At 37.8% G+C, this 16,323-nt stretch overlaps 1 protein-coding gene across 2 annotated transcripts in view; it reads left to right on the top strand.

Annotated features, from left to right (window-relative positions):
* MON2 (MON2 homolog, regulator of endosome-to-Golgi trafficking) overlaps window positions 1-16,323 on the top strand; it is a 148,596-nt gene that overhangs the window by 602 nt on the left and 131,671 nt on the right. The gene's annotated exons all lie outside the window — the stretch shown is intronic.

Consider the following 16,323-nt stretch of genomic DNA (forward strand, 5'->3'; position numbering starts at 1 on the left):
ATTTGAATTTAGAGTACCAGTCTGTCCCGGGGGTGAGGTTAACTTAGTCCTAGACTTCTCCCTGCCCACCGCTTTCTTGTCACTTTCCAAGAGTTGGAAAAGTTCAGTGACAGTGACCCGGTCCAGATAACCTGGATCTTCTGGGCCGTGAGTTTCCGATTCCATCCTGGATTCACGTTTGCTGAGTGTATGGGAAGCGCTGTGTGTTCCCCTACCCCCTGGGTAGCCCAAAAAAATTTAATGCAGTTTTCCGCTTTTGCACCAAGATTTTTGGGACACCTTTTTGCAACTTAAAATGGCATTTAAGGCTTTAGGGATGGATAGACCTGGAAGGAACCTTAGAAATGATCAGTCTAGCGATTCTTAACCTTTTTCCCCCGTCTTGGGTCCTGTTGACAGTCTGATGAAACTTATGGATCTCCTGAGAATAACGTAAAAACTAAAATACATGAGATTAAAGAGGAAATCAGTTATAATGAAATGCAGTTATCAAAAGATTCTTTTTTTAAAGTTCACAGACTTCCAGGTTAAGAGCCCCTTCCAGGGGCGGCCAGGTAGCACAGTGACATCTTACCGGCTCCAGTGTCGGGATGACCTGGGGATCGAATCTGGGCTCTGATACTTAGCATCCACCTAGAAACACCTGGCCGTGTAACCTTGAGCAAGTTACTTAACCCCGATTGCTTAAAAAAAAAAAAAAAGCCCCTTCCTCTGTTTACAGATGAGGAAACCGGAGCCCAGAGAAGTTAAGTGATTTGCCTAAGGTCACTGGATAATAAGTGACAGACCTGAGATATTAGATGCTGGTACTCATTTTAATTTTAATATCAGGGAGCATTAATGAACTATTGAACACTAACCTCTCTACTCCCTTGCTGACTTTAGTTATCATCTCTGTGCTGATGACTCTCCATCCTGTTTCCATTTCTGGCCCCAAATCACCAGTTACTTACTGTTTATTTCTAATTACGGATCTCATCCATATCTTAAACTCCCTATGGCCAAAACTGAACTTAGTATCTTTCCCCTCAAGCTACCACTTTTCTGGACATCCCTGTTTCTGTCAAGGGCACCACAGTTGGTCATCCTCAGCTCAGTAAAGATTTATTAAGTACTCACTGTATGCCAGGCCCTGGGAATAAAAACCAGACTGTTTTTTGTCAGTCTCTGACCTCAAAGAACTTACAATATAATGGGGGAGACAGCATGTAAATAAATATATACCAAACAAGCTGTATAGAGAATAGATAGGGAATTATCAGTAGTGAGAAGATCCTGGAATTAAGAGGGGTTGGGGAAGGCTTCTAGTGAAAGAAATTTTAGTTCAAACTTAAAGGAAGCCAGGGAAGTCAATAGGCAGAGGGAAGGAGGGAGAACATTCTATGCCTGAGGGATGGTCAGAGAAAATGGCCAGAGGTGAAAGATGTTTTGTTTGGGGAACAGCCAGAAAGCCAGTGTCACTGGGTTGAAGAGGACTTGTGGGAAAGTAAGGTCTAAGAAGACTGGAAAGGTGGAAGGGGACTGGTTATGAAGGGCTTTGAATCTCAGAGCATTTTGTGTTTGATCCTGGAGGTAGTAGGAAGCTACTGGAGTCTATTGAGTAGTGAGGTGGCATGATTAGACCTACACTTTGGGAAAATCACTTTAATGGCTGAATGGAAGATGGATTAGAGTGGGGAGAAACTTGAGGTGCTCACTTGCAGGTACTCCACAAATCCACTGTGCTGTTAAATATTGTTTCTACCTCTCCAACATTGCTTGCATTAATCCTGGTCTTACTACTCATATAATCACTATAGTTCAAGCTTTTATCACCTCTCCTTTGTACTGTTGCTACAGCCTCCTAATTGGTCTTCCTGTCTCAAGGCTCTCCCTATTCCTAAAGAGTTGCAGAAGTGATATTTAAGTGCAAGTCTCTCTGTGCCTTTTCCCTATTCAGTAAACTGCAGTGGTTCCTCACTTCTTAGATCAAGCATAATCTGCCATTGAAAATCTTAACCGGGGCGGCCAGGTAGCACAGCGAGTAAGAGCACCCACTCCAGTGTTGAGAAGACCTGGAGATCGAATCCCGGGCTCACACATTTAGCACCCACCCAGAAACACCTGGCCTTGTAACCTTGAGCAAGTTACTTAACCCCAATTGCTTAGGGAAGGCCAGGTGACTCAGCGAGTAAGAGCACCGGCTCCAGTGTCGGGATGACCTGGATCAAATCTGGGCTCAGATACTCAGCCGATTGCTTAAAAAAAAAAATCTTTAACGTCCTGGCCCCAACCTATTTTCCAGCCTTAACATTACTTATTCCTTCTTGCAATCTCCAGTCCAGCAAATTGGCTTTCTTTGTTGTCCTTTCTTACACAGGACGTTCCAGCTCTTGTGTTTCAGTGACTTTACACCGAACATCCCTCATCCCAGGAATGTGCTCCCTCCTTAACCTCTGCCTCTTGTTTCCTCTGAACTACCTATAAGAAACATTTCTTGATCCTTCTCTTCCTCCCAAAATTACCCCATGTGTATTTTGTTTATATCGTGTGTATTATTGCACATCTTTCTTGACAGACCCTAAGCTCAAATTACTTAACCTTCCTGGCCCTTTATTTTCTCATTTGTAAAATGAGTGGGTTGGTCTAGATGACCACTAAAATCCCATCCAGCTTTGGATCTCTTGTGTTTCTTGAGGGCAGGAATTGTTTCATTTTTTCCTTTGAAAAAGTCTCTGCGTAGCACAATGCCTGGTACATAGTAGGTGCTTAGTAAAGATGCTTTTTGTTTGATTGCTTTTGGGAGGAAACTACATGTATTTGTTGTTGTTCAGTTGTGTCTGACTCTTCATGACCTCATTTGGGGTTTTCTTGGCAGAGATACTGGAGTGGTTTGCCATTTCCTTCTCCAGATCATTTTATAGGTGAGGAAACTGAGGTAAACAGGGTTAAGTGATTTGCCTAGGGTCACACAGCTTGTACATGTCTGAGGCCAAATTTGAACTCAGATCTTCCTTCCTCCAGGCCCAGTACTCTTAGGTATAAAATTGGTATGGTCACTATCACTGCCCTTACCTTTTGCTTCCCAGTTTGGGGCATCAATAGCGTATAACAGGTTGGAGTAAGTGTAATTGCATAGTATATTTTTTTTTTCTGATAGTTATTCTTTCTTTGAGCTTTTTGAGAGGATAAATTGATTTTTTGACTGTCCATAGATAGCTGATTCAGGATGACTTTCATATCAGGAATGATGTGTCTTTTCCTGGCTCTAAACATCGTCAGTTTCATTTTTGTGATGTTATTGTTTATCATGTCTGGTGCCTACTGGTTCCTAAAGAGAAAGTATTGTAGTTGTAATAGGCATGAGAATTTTGTGTAGACTGTGAGTCTTTATCCTCTCATTCATTATTTTTGACCCTTGCTTTTCAGTATATTTTTTTCATCATCTATCTTGCTTTTGCATTGAAGTCACAATATTAAAGTATATGTTTTAATTTAGAGGGTCTTAAAGATTTTTTGTTGTTGTTAGAAATGGAATTAGAGATGATTGAATTGTGGTTAGAAACAGTGGCATAAACTGCATTTGTTTTCATGGTGGTCTTGTAAATACTTGTCATGAACTATGTAATAGGTGATGATCAAATGTCCTGTGAAATGATGTTTGCTGATTCCTTTGAATCCATGATAAAGTCAACTCTGTTTACCTCTTCAAGAAGAACCTTGTAAGCTTCCCTTCCAAGCAGCCCCCCTCAGTCTGTAGAAATGAGAATGATGATACTGACTCGATGCAGTCCCTGAAATAGTATGTCAGTTTGTTGACCATAGCACAAGGAGCTCACATTTAGAGTATTATTAATGAACTTAATGTTTATAAATGGTCTAAAGACCATAGGATTCTTAGTAGCCTTCGCCTTCTCTTTTCTTAACTCTGCTGACATCACTGCAAAAGTGGAAGGGGATTGCTTAGGACTGAGGGCCATTATGTTTTGTTTTTTCATAGGTGACCATGGATTTACCAAGTGGACAGCCTAGTGGCAGTGAAAGTGACGAAACCAGGCTAGTCTTCTGAAAATAGTCTATTACTGAGACTGTACTTGAATCCATACCAGGATATATGATTTATCATAGTTATAGTCATAGTCAGTTAGCATTTATTAATGTGCCAGGTGCCAGATACCCAGCCCCTGCTCTTAAAATGTTCACCATGTAATGAGGGAGACAGCATGCAAACTATACATGTATAACCTATATTAAATTGCTTGTCTTCCCAGTGGCGATGGGTAAGGAAGGAAGAAGGGAAAGAATCTGGAACTCAAAGTGTTTTTTTTCTTCCTTTTTTTTTTTGCTTTTTGGAGGGCAATTGGGGTTAAGTGACTTGCCCAAGGTCACACAGCTAGTTTTTGTGTTAAGTGTCTGAGGCCAGATCCGAACCCAGGTTCTCCTGACTCCAGGGCTGGTGCGCTATTCACTGCATTACCTAGCTGCCCCTGAACTCAAAGTTTTAAAAACAAATGTAAAAAATAATTGTTACCTGCAGCTGGGAAATAAGATATACAGGCACTGGGGTATAAAAATCCATCTTGCCATACAAGAAAGTAAGCGGGGAGGAGGGATGGGGGGGATATATGAGAGGACAGACTGGGGGAAGGAGCAGTCAGTATGCTTGCCATCTTGGGGTAGGGGAGAGATAGGGAGAAAATTTGGAACTCAAAATTTTGTGGAAATGAATGTTGAAAACTAAAAATAAATAAATTCTGAAGGGAGACAGCATGCAAATAACTATGTACACATAAGATTTATATAGCTTAAATTGGGGGTAGTTAGAAAGGAAAAGCTCTAAAATTGAGGACTGCGAAGGGCTTCTTGTAGAAGATAGGACTTTATAGCTGAGATTCGAAAGCCAGGGAAGGTAAGAGGTAGAGATGAGGTGGTAGAGTGTTCCAGTTATGAGGGACAGCTAGTGAAATGCACCCATTATAATGACTATGACCTCCTTCTTGATACATTTTTTAGGTGCTTTAATGCATGTTTATTGACTGACTGACAGTGGAGAAATGATGTGTTTTTGCTAGGAAAAGCAAATAAGTCAATGTCCCTGGATTGAATAGTACTTAGAAGTGGAGAATAAGGTGTAAGAAGATTGGAAAGGTAGGAAGGGGCAAGGTTATGAAAGGCTTTAAAAACCAAATGCACCGTTTCATCCTAGCGGTAATAGAAAACCACTGCAGTTTATTTAATAGGAGATAATTTGGTTAGAGTCAGACCTACACTTCAGCAAAATCAGTTTGACATCTGAATAGAGAGTGGACTGGAGTGAGGAAAGACTTGAGGCAGCGTTATCATTGGTAGGCTATTGCAAAAGTCCAGGTATGAGGACATGAAGTCTTACATCAGAATTGTGGCAGTGTCAGAGGAGAGAGATTACTGAAGTAAAATGACAGCTAATTGGATATGGAGGGTAAACGAGAGAATGAGGAGTAGATGTTGATACTTAGGTTTTGACTGACTGACAGGGGAGATGGGTAACCTTGAAATGAACAGATAAGTTAGGAAGAAGGGACAGTTTAGGGGGGAAAATAATGAGTTCAGCATTGGGCATGTTGGGCTTAAGATATTTATGGAACATTCAACCTTTTTTTTTGTTGTATGAATTATTTTTAATTTTCCTGAAGCTAGTTGGGAATAATGGAGTGGAAAAACAGAGGAAAGTGGTATAGAATAGGGGTGGGGAACCTGCAGCCTTGAGGCCACTTGTGGCCCTCTAGGACCGTAAGTACAGTCTTTTAACTGAATCCAAGCTTTACCGAACAAATCCTGTCCTCGAGGCCACAGGTTCCTACCCCCGGTATAGAATGATAGTGATGGCTTGTGACATACAACCAGTTTAGAGATATTTAGCAAGCTTTTCTGATCTGCTGGTAGTTTACAATTTTGACAGTGAGTTATAAACCTACTTTATTAATTACTTATCTAGAGGGAATGTATCTCTAATAGGGCTTGAGATATCTGCTTGTTAACAGTAGATCTTGGGGCTCTTGAATTTAGGAACCAGACAAATTTATATAATTGGGCATGTAAAAAATCCTTTCAGGTTTGTTTTGTTTTTCATACATCCAGCCAAAAGAGGAGAGGAGAAGATGAACAGAGAAGGAATCTTCCATGGATATACTGCAAAATCCAGTAACCTTATTGGGGTATTCCTCTGAATGAGGAAGATTCCTTCCCTTCCTAAAACTGAGAGACAGAGAGGGGCTCCTGAGCCTGAATTAGAGGCCCTTTCATTGATAACCAAGAAGATTAATACCATTTGGGGAGAATGGAGTTGAGTCTCAGAGGATCAGTGATAAAGCATGTTGCAAACCTTAAAGTGTTATGTGTCATTTGTCATTAAATCACAGGTCCAGTCCCTATCTATATTGCTGTTACTCAGGGTTTGGTGAGACTAGGACCTGATATTTCATTCTGTGAAGGGAACTCCTGAGTGAGAAAATGCTCTCTGCCAATGCATTTGAGCAACTTCCTGGCATATGAAATTCCATCTTTCCCTTCTTTTGCCTTGGTATTGGCTATTCTCCATACTTCAAATTCTCTCCCTCCCAAACTCTGCCGCCTAGAATCTCTGTTTCTTTTAAGCCTCAGTTCAAATGCCAATTTCTCCAACAAACGTTTCCTCAAGCTCTCCAGCAGCTAGTACAGTTTATTCAGATTTCCTTCCATCTGCCTTAACTGTTTTTGTTTCATGAGCTCCTTTGGCAGTCTTGTGAGACCTTTGAACTCCTCCTCAGAGTAGTGTTTTTAAATGCCTAAAATAAAATACATCAGATTACAAAGGAAACAAATTACATTGAAATATGTTTATCAAAATACTTTTCTTTTAAAATTTATTATGTATTTAAATTTTTTCTTTTTGGGGGAGGGCAATTGGGGTTAAGTGACTTGCCCAAGGTCACACAGCTTGTTTCTGTGTTAAGTGTCTGACGCCGGGTTTGAACTCGGATCCTCCTGACTCCAGGGCCAGTGCTCTCTATTCACTGTGCCACCTAGCTGCCCCCTTTTTATGTATTTTTAACATTCATTTATAAAAATTTTGAGTGTCAGATTATTTCCCTCCTTCCCATTCCACCCATTAAAAAGCAATACATATAGTATAAGTTATACATGGGAAATCATGCAAAACATTTCCATATTAGTCATGTTGCAAAAAAAAAAAGAAATTGAAACTGCCTCCATCAATTCTTTCAATGGAAGTGAATAGCATTTTTCATCATGAGTTCTTTAGAAGAGTCTTGGTCCATTGTATTGATCATAATAGCTAAATCATTCACAGTTGATCATCATAGAATATTGCTTTTGCTGTGTATATTATTCTCCTAAGTTCTGCTAACTTTTACTTTGCATCAGTTCTGCTAAGTCTTCCAGGTTTTTCAGAAACCATCCTGCTCACCATTTCTTATAGCACAATAATATTCCTTCACAATCATATAATGTAACTTGTTCAACCATTCCCCGAATGATGGGCATCCCTCCTGTTTCCTGCTAGTTGCCATCACAAAAAAAAACTACTACAAATATTTTTTTACATATAGATCCTTTTTCTTTTTCTTTAATCTGTTTGTGATACAGACCTAGTAATGGTATTGCTGGGTCAAAGTGTATGTACAGCTTTTTAGCCCTTTAGGCTTAGTTGCAATATTCTCCAGAATGGACACCAACTGTACAATAGTGTCCCAATGTTTCCACATTCCCTTCAACATTTGCCATTTCTTTTTCTGTCATATTAGCCAATCGGTTAGGCGTGTGGTAGTACATCAGAGTTGTTTTTATTTGCGTTTCTCTAACCAATAGTGATTTAGAGCATTTTTTCATATCACTATAGATAGCTTTAATTTCTTCATCTGAAAACTGCCAGTTTGACCATTTATTCTTGAGGAAAGACTTGTTTGTATTCTTTCACATTGGACTAATTTCTCTATATCTCTTATTTGGTCATAAATTCTTCTCTTTTCCATAGATCTGACAAGCAAACTATTCCTTGTTCTTCTAATTTGCTTTTGGCATCAACCTTATAACTAAATTATGTACCCATTTTGATCCTATCTTGATATATAATGTGAAGTATTGATCCATGCCTAATTTCTGCCATACTGTTTTCCAGTTTTCCCAGCAGTTTTTGTCAAATGCTGAGTTGTTTTCCCAAAAGATAGAAGCGTTTATCAAATAGAGTACTGTAGTCATTTAATACTATGTCTTGTGTACCTAATCTGTTCCACTGATCTACCATTCTGTTTCTTAGCCAATACCAAGTAGTTTTGATGATTGCAGTTTTATAATACAGTTTTAGATCTGGTATAGCTAGGATACCTTCCTTTGCATTTTTTTTCATTAATTCCCTTTATATTCTTGACCTTCCAGATGAATTTTGTTATGATTTTTTTCTAGCTCTATAAAATACATTTTTTGGTAGTTTGATTGGTATGGCACTGAATAAGTAAACTAATTTAGGTAGAATTATCATTTTTATTACGTTGGCTAGGCAATAATTGCATGAGCAATTGATATGTTTCCAGTTGTTTAGATCTGACTTTATTTGTGTGGAAAGTGCTTTGTAGTTTTGTTCATATAGTTTTTGTGTTTGTTTTGGCAAGTAGACTCCCAAATATTTTATACTTTCCACAGTTATTTTAAATGGAATTTTTCTTTCTATCTCATGCTGCTGAGCTTTATAACTTTGCTAAAGTTGTAAATTATTTCAAGTAATTTTTTAATTGATTATCTTCTCTAAAGAGTGATAGCTTTGTTTCTTGATTGTCTATTTCAGTTTCTTTTTCTTCTCTTACTTGCTAAAGCTAACATTTTTAGCACAATATTAAATAATAGTGCTGATATTGGGTATCCTTGTTTCACCTCGATCTTATTTGAAAGGCTTCTAGCTTATCCCCATTACAGATAATATTTGCTGATTATTTTAGATACATACTGCTTATCATTTTAAGGAAAGCTCCCTTTATTCCTGTGCTCTCCAGCATTTTTAATAGGAATGTGTGCTGTATTTTGTCAAAAGCCTTTTCCACATCTACTGAACTAATTACATGATTTCTGTTGGGTTTATTATTGATATGATCAATTATGCTAATAGTTTTCCTAATGTTGAACCAGCCCTGCATTCCTGGTATAAATTCCACCTCATAGTGGGATTATAGTCATAGAGTATTATCCTGGCTATAATGATGTAATCTCTTTGCTTGTATTTTATTAAAAATTTTTGCATCAGTATTCGTTGGGGAAATGGATCTGTGATTTTTTTCTCTGTTTTGGCTCTCCCTGGTTTAGTTATCAGTACCATATTTGTGTCATAAAAAGAATTTGGTAGGACTCTATTTTTCCAAATAGTTTATATAGTACTGGAATTAATTGTTCTTTACATGTTTAGTTGAATTCAATTTTTATTTTCTAAGACAGGGTTATTTAAAGCATTCTACTTCCTTTTCTGTTAATCTGGGTAATTTATATTTTTGTAAACATTCATCCATTTCACTTATATTGTCAGATTTACTCACATATAATTGAGCAAAATATTTACTGATAATTGATTTTATTTCTTCTTCATTGGTGATAGATTTAATCTTTTCATTTTCTGTGCTGGTAATTTGGTTTTCTTCCTTTTTAAAAATCAAGTCAACCAATTATTTATCTTTTTTTTTTTCTTATAAAACCAACTCCTAGTTTTATTCATCAGTTCATGTTTTACTTTTAGTTTTGTTGAACTCTCCTTTGATTTCAGGATTTCCAATTTGGTGTTTTAATAGGGATTTTAGATTTTTTTCTTTTTCTAGTTTTTTTAAATTCTGTGCTTTTATTCTTCTAATTTTTCTCTCTTTTATTGATGTAACTGTTTAAAGATATACATTTTCTCCTATGTACTGCTTTGACTGTATCCCATAAATTTTGGTATGTTGTCTCATAGTTGTAATTCTGCTCGTTAAAGAAATTATTGGTTGTTTCTATGATTTGTTCTTTAACCCACTCATTTTGTAGAATAAGATTATTTAGTTTCCAATTAATTTTTAATCTGTTTCCTTGGCCCATTATTTAATGTAATTTTTATTGCACTATGGTCTGAAAAGGATATATTTAATATTTCTGTTTTTCTGTGTTTGATTGTAAGGTTTTTATGCCCTAATTCATCCTCAGTTTTTGTGAAGGTGGCATGTACAGTTGAGAAAAAGGTATACTCCTTTCTATTTCCATGGTTTTCTCAATAGGTCTGTCATGTCTAACTTTTCTAAAATTCTATTCATCTCCTTAACTTCTTTCTTATTTATTTTATGGTTACATTTATCAAGTTCTGAGGGGAAAATATGGAGGTCCCTCACTAGCATAGTTTTTTGGCATATTTCCTCCAATAACTCATTTAACTTTTCCTTTAAGAATTTGGATTCTATAGCATTTGGTGCATATATATTTAGTATTGGTATTACTTTATTATCTATAGTACCTTTTAGCAAAATGTAGTTTCCCTACTTTCGTCTTTTAATTAGGTCTATTTCAGTGTTTGCTTTGTCTGAGATCATGATTGCTACCCCCGACTTTTTTACCTTAGCTGAAGAATAATATATTCTGCTCCAGCGTCTTATTTTTATTCTGTCAGTGTCTTTCTGTTTCAGCTGTATTTCACACTGTATTTCCTGTAAACAAAATATTGTTGGATTCTGGCCTCTAATAGATATTCTGCTGTCCACTTCCATTTTATGGGTGAGTTCATCCCATTCATATTCACAGTTATAATTATTAACTCTCCATTTCACCCCCAGCCCCCATTTATATTTCTCTCTCTTTTTACCCTGTTCCTCCTCAAAAGTCTTTTTTGCTTCTGACCACTATCTCCCTTAATCTGCCCTTTTATCAGCCCCCCCCCAAAAAAACCCTCTTATTTACATTTCTTCATCCATGTTATTAGTAAGATAGATTTCTATACCCAACTGAGTGTTAATACTATTTCCTCCTTGAACCAGTTCTGATGGTAGTGAGGTTCAATTGTTGCTCCCCCCCCCTGCAATTTTCCCCTCAATTGTTAAAGTTCTTCCTTATGTGCCTATTTTATATGAGACAATTTTCCCGCTTCTTCCTCTTCCTTTCCCCAATGCATCCCTATGTCTTACGCCCTTAATTTTTTTTTTTTGAGGTCATCCCATCATAGTTAACTCACATCCATGCCCTCTATCTATGTATACTCTAACTGCCCTATTAATGATGAATTTCTAAGGAGTTAAAAATATCGTCTTCCTATATAGGAATGTAAAGTTTTAACATATTAAGTCCCTTGAGATTTCTGTTTCATGTTTACCTTTTTATGCTTCTATTGAATCTTATGTTTGAATGAGATTTTCTTGAAAATCCTCTATTTCATTAAATATCCATTTTCTCCCCTGGAGCATTATAACTCAGTTTTGCAGAATAAGTGATTCATGGTTGTAATCTTAACTCCTATATTGTGTGATCAAAAAAAAAAATATTGTGTGATCCTGATAAATAGCCAAAATATTTGTATTGTTTCTTTTTGGCCACCTGCAATATTTTCTCCTTGACCTGGGAGCTCTGGAATTTGGCAGTAATATTCTTGGGGAATTTTCATTTTGGGATCTCTTTCAGAAGGAGGTGATTAATGTATTCTTTCCATTTCAATGTTACTACCTGGTTCTAGGATATCAAGACAGTTTTCTTTGATAATTTCTTGAAAAACAATGTCTAGGCTTTTTTTTTTTTTATCATGGCTTTTAGGTGGTCCAGTAATCCTTAAATTATCTCTACTTGATCTACTTTCCAGGTCACTTGTTTTTTTGATGAGACATTTCATGTTTTCTTCTATTTTTTTTTCTTTGTTTCTTGATGTCTCTTGGAGCCATTAGCTTCCATTTGCCCATTTCTAATTTTTTTTTTTTTTGCTTTTTGGAGGACAGTTGGGGTAAAGTGACTTGCCCAAGGTCACACGGCTAGTTTTTTTGTGTTAAGTGTCTGAGGCCAGATCTGAACCCAGGTCCTGACTCCAGGGCTGGTGTTCTATTCACTGTGCCACCTAGACACCCTCCCCATTTCTCATTTTTAAGGAATATTTTCTTCACTGACCTTTTATACTTCTTTTTCCATTTGGATAATTCTGCTTTTTAAGGAGTTTGGTGGATTTGTGTGCGTCTCCTACCACTTGACCAGTTTTGTAAGGTGTTTTCTTCAATATTTTTTTTGTGCCTCTTTTACCAACCTATTGCGCCTTTTTAAAAAATAATTTTCTTGTATTGCTCTCATTTCTTTTCCTATTTTTTCCTCTATTCTTCTTATTTGATTATTAAAATCCTTTTTTGAGCTCTTTTGGGAATTCTTGTTAGGTTTGTATCCAGTTCACATTTTTCTTTGAGACTTTGCCTTGTGGCTATTTTTGCATGGTTGTCTTTGTTTGATTTTGTGTCTTGATCTTCCCTATCACCATAGTAGCTTTTTTTGTGGTTTAGGTTCCTTTTTTTGTTTGCTCATTTTTCCAGCCTAATTCTTTGTTTTTAACTTCATGTTTATGTTTGGCTCTGCTCCCAGGGTAGAGGGAATACTGTCTTAAGCTTCAGGTGTTTTGTGTTGCTTTTTCAGAGCTCGTTGTGGGGGGTCTGTAAGTTTTTGGTGCTTCCGAAATATTATGATCCAAGGAAAGGTGTAGTCACTGCTGTCTTGACCCATGCTCTCATCTTGGCCCAGGAAGGCACTTGCTCCCCTGAAACCACAAGTGCTTTAGTGCCCCTCTTGATCCTGGAGCTGTGACCAGGTTTCTTGTTGACCTGTAACCACAAATGTTCGTACTCCTTTCTATCCTGGAGCTGTGACCTGGAACTGTGTAGGAGCAATCAAACAATGTCCTACGTCCATTGCCAGCAAAGGATTCTCTGTAATATCTTTCTGAACAGTTATCCAACCCGCTTGTTTCTCTGGACTGAGAGTTTTCATAACTGCTGCCATTGTCGCCGTCACCTACAAGGCTTGCTGATGGTGTTGTCTGCTTGTGCTGTTGTCCAGGCCAGCCCTCTTACAGGTGCTGTAAACTTCTCAACTCTTAAGTTGTCTTAGATAAAATGTGGGGTGAGAGTTGACTCTACCCCTCCAGAATGCAATTCGAGGAATTATTTTGAAGTAGTTTGGGGGAGAGAATGTTGGGAGAGTTCTGAGTTACTGTGTGCATGCTACCGTTTTAGCTCTACCTCCCTCAGAATATCTTAAAATCTAGTTCTTAACTCCTCCCTCCTCTTTCTCTCTTTGTTCTGGTTTACATATGTCATTTTCCCTGCCACAGTATCAGCTCCTTGAGGACTGAGACTCTTTGCTTTTTATTTGCATCCTTACTGGTTAGCACAGTGCCTGACAGAAGAAGTGCTGAATATGCTTGCTGATGGTGTCCTTTCCTGATTCTTTGCTTCTGTTCACATTGTCCTCTATATTTGAAATACTTTCTCCCATTCCCTGGTCATTTTCCATATGTTGGAAGCCTTCCCTTTCAAGGCTTTCTTCAAATTAAAATTATTTAACAAACTTTCTTAATTCATATAGGCAAAAGGGATCGTTTTCTTCCTCGGATTTTTCACAGTACTTTGCCTAACTGGCCTTATCTATCTTTTTTTTCCTTTTTTTGTCTTTATTAATGTGTTTGTTTACTTTTATTTTACAAGATTCAGTTTCACATTCCCTTGATTTTCAAATTTTCTTTCCCTCCCTTTTCCCCCCACCCCCCATGACCACATTCAATCAAGTATAAGATCTGCAAATACCTTAGTATCTATCACATGCGAGATTTTGTTGTAGTTCAGTTGTGTCTGACTCTTTGTAACCCCTGAACCATAGCATGCCAGGCCCTTTTATCCTCTTTTTTTTCTTTTTGAAGGGCAATTGGGGTTAAGTAACTTGCCCAAGGTCACACAGCTAGTTTTTGTGTTAAGTGTCTGAGGCCGGGTTTGAACTCAGGTCCTCCTGACCCCAGGGCCAGTGCTCTATTCACTGGCCAGGCCCTTTTATCCTCCGCTATCTCCCTAAGTCTGTCCAAGTTCGTGTTCATTGTTTCCATGACATTATCTATCCATCTTATCCTCTGACACCCCTCCTCTTTTCCTTTTGCCTTCAATCTTTCCCAAAAGCATGAACTTTTCCAATGAGTCCTGTCCTATTATGTAGCTGAAGTGTTTACGTTTCAGCTTCAGTATTTGTCCTTACAAAGAGCAGTCTGAATTAATTTAAGTATTGACTGTTTATACCTCCTTGCTTTCCAAGGGACTCTCAGAAGTCTTTTCCAGCACCACAGTTCAAAAATGTTGATTCTGTGGTACTGAACTTTCCTTATAGTTCACAGCTCTCATTGCCATACATTGACACTGGAAAAACCATGGCTTTGACTATATGGACCTTTGTTGGCAAGGTATTGTCTCTGCTTTTTATCTGCTGTCCAGATTTGCTGTAACTTTCCTTCTAAGGAACAAGTGTCTCATAATTTCAAGGCTTCAGTCACCATCTGTAGTGATGAGTCCAAGAATCTAAAATCTGACACTGCTTCCATTTCTTTCTCCCTCTTTTTTTTCTTTTTTTTTGGAGGGCAACTGGGGCTAAGTAACTTGCCCAAGGTTACACGGCTGGTTTTTTTGTGTGGTTGTTAAGTGTCTGAGGCCGGAACCAAAGTCGCGTCCTCCTGACTCCGGGGCCGGGGCTTTACTCACTGTGCCACCTAGCCGCCCCCTCTCCCTCTTTTTTTCAAGGACGTGATTGGACCAACTGCCAAAATCTTGGTTTTTTTGATGTTCAGCTTCAAACTGGCTTTTATGCTTTCATCTTTTGCCCTTATCTTTACTTTCTGCCATCAGAGTGGTATTGTCTGCATATCTGAGATTGTTGATATTTCTCCTGACGACCTGAATTTCAGCTTTTGATTCATTCAGCCTGGTATTTTGCATGATATATTCTGCATATAAGTTCAGCAAGGTGATATGATACATCCTTGTTATATTCTTTTTCCAATCTTCAACCAGTCAGTTCTTAGTCCTATGTTTCTGCATCTATTCTTTCTTATTTAGTTTGTTTCTGCCTCATGTCTTGCCGGACTCTGGTCCATCTTCTTCAGTTGTCAAATTGATCTTCTTAAAGAACAACTTCAGTAAATTCCAGTGTCTTCTGATTATCGTCTTACTTTTAAAGTCCTTAATAATGTGGACCCTTTCTACCGTTTGCAGTTTGTTTATACCTCACTCTCTTCTATTTGCTCTGTAATCAATAGACACTGGTCTCCTTGTTCCTAGCACAAGACATACCATTTCTCCCCTCTGTATTTTCATTGACTGTCCCCAGTGCCTGGAACTCTCTCTTCACCTCTACCTCCTGGTTTATTTCAGGTCCTAGCAAAAATCCAGTCTTCTTTAAGGAGCATTTCCTGGTCCTCTTTAATAATACCAGAGCCTTTCCTCTGTAACTGTCTCCTCTTCCCTCTTGTATAAATCTTGTTTGTACATAGTTCTTTGCATGTTGTTTCCCCCATTAATTTGTGAGTTTCTTGGGTTCCTAAACAAGGGTGTTTTATAGCTTTCTTTCAATCTCCAGCACTTTAGCATAGTACCTGGAAGTTAGTAGACACTTAATAAATACCTATTAGTTTGTTGATTTTTTTTTTTGCTAGTGCTGTTCTCTTACTGTCAATGTATTGTCTCTATGCTGGGTCTGTGCCTAGCCAAGGGGGAAATAGAGAAAATGAATGGTTAATTGGAACTCAATTAGTTAGAAATAGGTTAGGGAACTCAATTTTCATTTAGGCTCTCAAGTGATATTTAATGATTTTGTTAAGAACTTTCTGTCATATATAAACTTCTCCAACTTAGAAGAAAAAGTGAACCACATGAAAGGATGGGAGGAAGAGCTATACTTTTGCCTCAGGTTAAACATACTGCCTTATTTTATCTTAGTATCGTTTTACATTAATTTACCAGAAGGGGCCTCTGGCAAAAGTCCAGTGAAATAGACCAAATAGACCTTGAGCAGTTCCAGTGAGAGGAAAAAAGTATCATCTGGAACGCTCCCTAGTGGTGATACCTTTTCGTTACATTTTTTAAAAACCATGCATATAAATACATGGACCTCAGGTTTTAGGGCTTCCATGTGGCCATTAGTATATGTACCAATAAACAATTGGAATATTTAATAAAAGTTACGTATTATCCCAGTATATTTTATGTGTTGATTTACAACCAACATGAAGCATAAAAAACTTGCTTTAACAAGGCCTATTAGACATGAATTCTTCTTTCTTTTGACTCTTATTCTGTCTCTAAACATTTCAGA

Source organism: Petaurus breviceps, unplaced genomic scaffold (assembly GCF_028583685.1).
Source record: "Petaurus breviceps papuanus isolate PSGF00001 unplaced genomic scaffold, PetGlider_PUasm1.0 154, whole genome shotgun sequence".
Lineage (NCBI taxonomy): Eukaryota > Metazoa > Chordata > Mammalia > Diprotodontia > Petauridae > Petaurus > Petaurus breviceps.